The 7,372-nt window shown below is 43.6% G+C and overlaps 1 long non-coding RNA gene and 1 pseudogene across 4 annotated transcripts in view; one reads left to right on the top strand and one right to left on the bottom strand.

Moving 5' to 3' along the window:
- Window positions 1–3,872: 3,872 nt before the first annotated feature.
- LOC119316689 overlaps window positions 3,873–7,372 on the top strand; it is a 16,716-nt gene continuing 13,216 nt past the window's right edge. For 2 of the 4 annotated variants that reach the window (XR_005153186.1, XR_005153187.1), the window contains exon 1: window positions 3,874–4,065. This is a non-coding gene — a long non-coding RNA (uncharacterized LOC119316689). Of the gene's footprint in view, window positions 4,066–7,372 lie in introns of all 4 variants that reach the window. The other 2 variants (XR_005153185.1, XR_005153184.1) reach the window with 2 other exon arrangements.
- The window catches only part of LOC119316688, a 9,452-nt pseudogene continuing 6,165 nt past the window's right edge, over window positions 4,086–7,372 (bottom strand).

The raw sequence follows: 7,372 nt of genomic DNA, 5'->3' as shown, positions 1-7,372 counted from the left end.
AAGTTGTCATCGAATCGGACAGTAGGAGTGCCTTGGATGCAATTCCAAATCCGAAGGGATATATGGGTCCGGACACGCCAATCATTACAGATGCTACTCTCCTAGCGTTTGAGTTTTCAAGCGCTGATTATATTCATTGTTGTATGGAAGCAAATCTAGTTGTTGATAGTCTAGCAAAGCATTGCTTTAGAGTTAGCTTATCTGAATCTTGGGACTCTAATGTGCCTGACTTTATTTTGGCTCAAATTGTAAATGATATGGCCATTGTTTGAGGACTGAAGATTTGAATAAAAAGAACAACTACAATGCCTTGGTCCGCATATCTAAGGGCATGTCCAACACTAGACTCTTCAGACGCTTTATAAGGGGAAATAAATAGATGTCATAAATAAAAAATGTTTAAACGCCCTAGCTCCCATGTCACGCGCTAACTATCATAGACAATTAGTAGCAAAAAAGGCCGTGTGTTGCAATGGAAAAAATAATAAGTCCTTCCAAATTTGAAAAACATTTTATGTCAGACGCAACAAGGACTTTTAGATTTTGATTTTGATTCCGATCAAATTCTTGTCGTGCGTGGTGACGGACAACAATTGGTCGAGCAAGGCAAGCATTTGCGAGGCGGCACCTAGGATTAGAGCGTGTTGGTGATGGGTGCCCATTGCTCAACATGATTGTTACTGAAGACGTGAGGCCATGCCGCGCCCCACCCACACCTCATACACGTCCTCAATGGGGCGACGACCCAATACTAAATTGGTTGACCCTGCCACATGAATCGAAGTATTGTTTGATTGAATACCTAGCAGGTCGTCACTGGTCTTGTTCTCTTCTTTAAAGATCAACTTTGCCCATCCTATTTCTGAAATATTATTCCCACAATTCCGCTTAAGTTAGAGCCAATCAGTCATATATGCTCTCTTCTTTAAATATTTTGGCCGCAGCCTATACCATCCCATAAATATTTTTTCCCCATGACCCTGCTTAAATTAGAGTCAATCGGCCATATATGTTCCACACATCATCCTGTTTATCTTAATTCTTTCCTTTCCTTCGAAGGTGCTTGTTGATTGTCTATCGACAGACATATATAAATTGGTGAGATCCGGTGTAAAATAGTGAGGTGGGGCTATTGATTAATAAGTGAAGCATGTCTTTTATCACAACCAAAAGCTAGTTGAACTCACTAAATCCTGCACACTAGCAATTATTTTCGTTTTGGCTCAGCGTGGCCCAGTTCGATGACACCCAAAAAGGCCCAGCGGAGTTGCTACATAGTGTAGGCAAAGGCCGAGGAGTGCATGCGCGGCGCAGACGGGACGGGAGTCGCGCACGGGAGTCCCATCGCGAGCGACGGATTTACAACATCGATATGTGGCTTCTAAGTTTTTTTTAAACCAACTTAACCAATAAAAGAGTATCTCCCTTTATTTCTCTAGCAAAGTTGGCTAAATGACTTCATGCATGCAGGCTCTTTCAACGCGGTCATGGTTCAAGTCCTTGTTCTGCTATTTCTTTTCTGAGGCGAAACATTGAGTGCAATGAAACCTACAAAACAAAGGGTTATTTTTTTCACTTATGGGTGGCCTAGTGGGTAATTAATATCAACTTCTAGATAGATCAAAAGATCGTAGAAACGTGCAGTTCTTTATCATTAGGTATAGAAGCAACCAGGGGTGCTTGGTGCAGCGAAGAAAAGGGCCAAGCGTCGGATGCCAGCCTTTGCGTCGATGCCACGATTGGCACAGCCCAACCGCTAATTAGTTGGGAAATCGGTCAAAAATTGATCCTAGCGCATGTCTAAGCGTATGGCATTGGAGATGGCCTAATGCTCAATATGTCCTTATCAAGAAGAGAAGCATTCATTCAACTAAAAAAAGAGTATTTAATGCAACTTCTTTTTTGCGGGAAGTATTCATGACAAGTTCACGTTGAGGGACCTTGCCGACGCCTTCACAAGGGCAAAACATCGTCCGGTGAAGTGACAGGAGCGCCTCCATGGGGCGCACGGAGGAGGAACAAGATGACCTCGCGGGCCAAAAGTCGTGCCATGTTTGAAATCCAATCCAAAGGCAATTGAATCATGGACCGCCAAGAAGATCGAGATGAAGGATCCCAACTAGGTTTTTTTGGAACATGTAAACAATTTTCTAAAATACGAGAAATTGTTTTCAAATCGGTTATTGTATTATTCAACTTTTGCTAATAACTGTTCTCATCGTTCATGCATTTTTTTTTTAAATTCTCTTGTGAAAAAATTGTTCATATGTTGCAACAAAAATCTGTGCGCATACTGTAATAAATGTCCATGTATTGCAAAAATAATTTTTCCACACGCGTAACAAAAAGTTCATGTATTTTCCAAAAATGTTTTCTTGTGAAAACATTGTTCATCTGTTGCAACAAATATGTTTACGCATATTGTAATAAATGTTACTGATTTGCAGCAAATGTTTTTTTATTTTCCTTTGTAGTTATTTCAGTTCTTTTATCACATATATTAAAAAATCATAGTGTTTTTCAAAAATGTGTGTCGTGCATATTGAAAATTTTAATCACATACTTTTACAAAATGTTCATTTTGTTGGTGAGAATGTTCATCATGTTTTGAGAAATTATTCAACATGTATTTTAAAAACTGTTCAATATTTCAAAAAATGGTTAAACGTGTACTTTTTAAAAATGATTTATTTTACAAAAACATTCATGATATACTTATAAAAATGTTCTGATTGTATACGTGAACAATTTTGTTCTTGCAATACTTGATCAGATTTTTACCTTTTTTTCTTAATGTTGTGTGTGTGTGTGTGTGTGTGTGTGTGTGTGTGTGTGTGTGTGTGTGTGTGTGTACTACTGTCTTTAGCACAACGTGTGCTAGTACTAGTGGTTATTAGGCACTGGCAGTGCAAGGCGAGGAGGTGACTAATGGGCCGGTGTGGTACGGAGACGTAAGCGTGCGCTGACGCTGGTACCGGGCGCGGCTATGTGCCACTCGAAGCGAGCTGTACGACATGCTCTCGTCATGCCTGCTGTCACACGTTTTTTTTCCTTTTTGTTTATATTTTAAGAAAAAAAATACATATATTATGAAAAAGGTAAATGCAGTGTAAAAAATGTAAATGTGGTGCAAAAAAGATGTTTGACCCACTCAAAGAAAATGTTTCTACCATTCAAAAAAATGTATGAACATTTCAAAAATGTAAAAATGTTCACGTGTTTCAAAAAATGTAGGTGACATTTATTAAAATATTTTATAAACAAGTTTTTATTTTAAAAGGAGTTTTGATCCATTCAAAAAATGCACATTACGTTTAGGAAAGTGTTCAAGCGTTTCAAACAATTTTTTTTCAAATTTAAATTTTTTTATCCAATGTAGAAAAATATTCGCATAGTTTAAAAAATGTTTCATAGCACACAATTTTTTTAACATGTATTTGGCAAAAAATGTTTAACACCTATTTGAAAAAATGTTCAAAAAGTATTGAATAAAATGTGAAATCATGTAGATGTACATGAAAAAGGTACAATGTATACGAAAGAAATAGACATGAAAACATAAATTTTGTAAAAGAAATTAATCATGTATATTTGAAATGTGTATAAAAAGTAGATATGTGTTTAAAAAAATGAAAAACCGAGTAAATAAACAAAAAATGATGAAATCGTAGAAAGAAACAGAAAGAGAAAGAGAAAACCAAAGAAAATCCTAGAAAAATCGTAGCAGTACTGTGTACATTGGAAAACCGAAAAAAAAACAGAAAAGGCTCACGCTTGCTACAGTGTTGGACCGGCCTGATAGTCGCCGATGCTTCGGGCGACATATTGGCCTTGGTACGAGCGGGCAGAGCACACGGATTTGCCATCCGTGCGTCCCTGTCCATAGGGGGTTAGTCTGGACTCCACGGCTGAATGCCCATCTCCTGATTCTCCTCTTACTCATTCGTCGCTGGCGACGACAGTTTCTAGCGCTTCCAACGCCGCACCGAGAAGGGATTTCCTCCGTCTCCCCAGCTGCGTCACACCCCTCGCCCCTCGCTTCTATAGCCTGTACGAGATCAGCAAGTAAGCCCTGTAACTCTCGTCCAATTATCAAACACTTGTGTTGGATGCATACCCTGGGGGTCACCCTCCTTTTCAGAAAAAATAAATGTCCGGATGCCATACCGAGGTTCAGTTTTTAGTAGTCTATATACTGAATACTCTTTTTTATTATTGTGATGTGTGAAATTCGAAGACAATTTTCCTCACCACAAGAAAGTTCAGAGTCAATTCAGACCATCGTTGTTGTGATCCAGATATTTTTTTCAAGAGGCAGCTAGAATTTTAGATGCTTTCCTTTTTCTGTGTGTTTTCTATATCTGTATCATCTATATAGTGTATGAATAACTTTGAATGTATATCATTGGATGAACTTGATCCGATGGTCAAGATCTGGCAAAACTGAGTGTTGCGGGCCGTTTGATTTACCATTAGGCCAACTCCAACCATCGACCGCGAACGAACGTCCGTTTGGGTAGGGCAATGGGGCGGCGTCCGGCCATTTTTCTGGATGCGCCCAACGCGCGGACGCATCTGGGTCTGGCTGCCTGAAATCTTTTGCAAATGAATTTTTTGTCCACCGCGGCCGTAGTTCATAGTGCATGCCGGCAACAAAGCCAGCGGCCAGCAAACATATGCCAGCCTACAAAATGGTCAAGCCCTAAGTCTTCACGCCGGCAACAAAGCCAGCGGCCGGCACACTAGTCAGCCTTCAAAATGAACAACTTTCTTGCTGGCAACATAGCCAGCGGCTGGCACACTTGCCAGCCTTTAAAAAGAACGGCCATAGTCCATGGCCGAGGCCTCCCTAGTTCAGGCCGTCTTGGTCGAACATCTCCTTTTGCCGGTTCGCGAACCAAATTCTTCTCTTCAGGGACATGTTGGTCAAGTTCACGCTCATGATTGCTAACACCACCTCTTTTGCTTTGGTGTCGGCACTGGTGGCCTCGATCGCGAGCTTCTTCAATTGGGCAGCCTCCTTCATGTCGAGCTTCCTCCTCTTGGCGGCCTCCTCCATGTCAAGCTTCTTCATTTGAAGCTCCAAGTATATCTTCATTTGCTCCTCCTTTCCTTGGCGCTTCCTCTCCTCCCTCACTTCCTTTTGAGTCATCATGCCGTGCAAAGTTTCTTGCAAGGCGATAGATGCCACATCACGCTTCTCGTCAAGCTTCGAGTTGGTCTTGCCCCTCGGCCTCTTGAGCACATCTCCATTAGCAGCCACGGCCACTGTCCCTCCTTTCTTCTTTAGAGCGGCATATTGATCTTTGAACTTGTGACAATCTTTGATGAGCGACCAACAATGAGTGAGAGTGAATGGCTTGTTCTTATGCCGGGCCTTGAAGGCTTCCAAAGATTGGAATGCCTACACAATCAAAAAGAAGGCCACAAATATGTGAAGGACACAAGATACAGCAAACATGAACATGGCATAGCAATGCAAATAGGAGAGGTCATACCAAGTCACCGCGCCTAGGCCACTCACGGGACGGGCTTCAATGCTCTCAAGATCGGCACAATACTTATTGCATTCTTGTTGAATGAAACCCCATCTCTTTTGGATTGAGTTGATGCCACGGTTGCTCGCAAGCTTGTAGGGCGCAAACTTCCTCCGTTCGTGAAAGGTTTTATGAACTCTCGTCGAAAAGACGGATCCTTTTTGCTCGGCACCGGTCTTGGGATCTTGGCCTATCTCCATCCAACTCTCGCAAATCAACGTGCCCTCTTCTTTGTTGTATGATCCTGTGCGAATGCTTTGCTTCCTCCTTTGTGCCTTGGCTCTTTGGGCCAGCTCATCGATAAACAATGGCTCCTCCGCAATGTCAACCTCTTCTTCCTCATCTTCGCAATACATGTCGTCATCTTCTTGCCATGAGTTGCCATGGTCGTCAGCCTCTTCTTCTATGTGGACACCGTAGTGGTCCGTACCATCTTGGCCGCGGCCGTCTTGACTTTGGGTCTCGTCGGGATCGAAGCCTTGGCCTTGGCCGTCGGGGTGGAAGGCCTGGCCCGACCCTCGAAGATTACGCTCTCCATGAACATGGTGTAGTCAGGATCGTCGCCCGTCGGCGTCGGGATTGGCATTTCGTCGAACAGGTTGCGGGCGCCGGGAAGGTTGGCCGTAGGAATCGACGAGGGCTGCTTCCTTTGCATCCCGTCGGACGACTGGCCAGCGCCACTGAATCCAGGTGTGACGTTGATGTCGATGACGGCCTGGTTGGCGGGACTAGCCGGCGCGATCACGCTGCCGTCCGGCAATGTGGAGAACCGGGTCTGACCATTCTGCCGTGGCACATGAAAACCGGCCGTCTCCGGTGTTATAGGAGCTCGGCGACTGGAACTGCGGAGGACGGACGGACGACGATCCTGTGCTCGTCGCGGCCATGGCGGCGGCGAAGAGAATGGCCGGCCCGGGTCGGCATAACCCTAGCATGACGAGGGCCTGCGTCATCGCTGCCTGCGTGGCCTTGGCGAGGATGGCCTCGTTCTGGTCAACAGCGGCCTTGTGTTGCGCGGCCGCGGCCTCGGCGGCGTAGTCGGCAGCGGCTTTCTTCTCCGCCGCAACGGTCCGCCGGGCCCTCCTCTTGGCCGATTCAATGTCGAGCCGCATGGACCATTTGGGGTCATGCGATGGAGTTGGCCTTAATTACACCAGAATCAGATCCTGCCATGTGTAGTATATAGAAGATTTCATGATTAAACTTAGTACACCTCTTCTAATGGAGAATATAATTACTATGTTTTTTTGAAACAGATTTACATTACATTCACACACTTCTACTCTATTCTAGACTCTTCCATACATGCTCTTGCTCCAGTTATGTTTCTCTCTTGAAGAAAGAGTTGCAATTTATGTTGACCTTGTGAGTTTAGATATTTTTTTCAAGAGGCAGCTAGAAGTTCAGATGTTTTGTTGTGTTTTTTACCAGTAGTTCTTCGTAAGCAAGCGTCGTGGCCTAAACATTACCCTGTAAATGCCAAGTGTTCCTTTAGCACATCAGAGCATGACCTATCTATTCTTCTCACGATAATATGCTAATTTCCCACCCACTTTGATCAGTACCAGCCTTCTAAAGAGCTAAATGCGGCACACACACACACACACACACACACACACACACAGGCCAAAAATAACCAGTAATTTTGTAGTCCAACATCCATATCATTATGTACATTTTCAGCGAATATTTGGTCTGTATATAGAATAATAACTGCGTGCATTTTCAGCATTTAGCCCGGAATTAGTCTTTGATTAGGGACGAGTTAGGCCTCCTGAAGGAGGCATGGGAGTAGTCCCTCTGTCTTTGCCATGCTGTTTTTGGCGGCCTGGCTT

This window comes from Triticum dicoccoides, chromosome 6A (assembly GCF_002162155.2).
Source record: "Triticum dicoccoides isolate Atlit2015 ecotype Zavitan chromosome 6A, WEW_v2.0, whole genome shotgun sequence".
Taxonomy (NCBI): domain Eukaryota; kingdom Viridiplantae; phylum Streptophyta; class Magnoliopsida; order Poales; family Poaceae; genus Triticum; species Triticum dicoccoides.
This window is presented reverse-complemented; position numbering and strand designations above follow the sequence as displayed.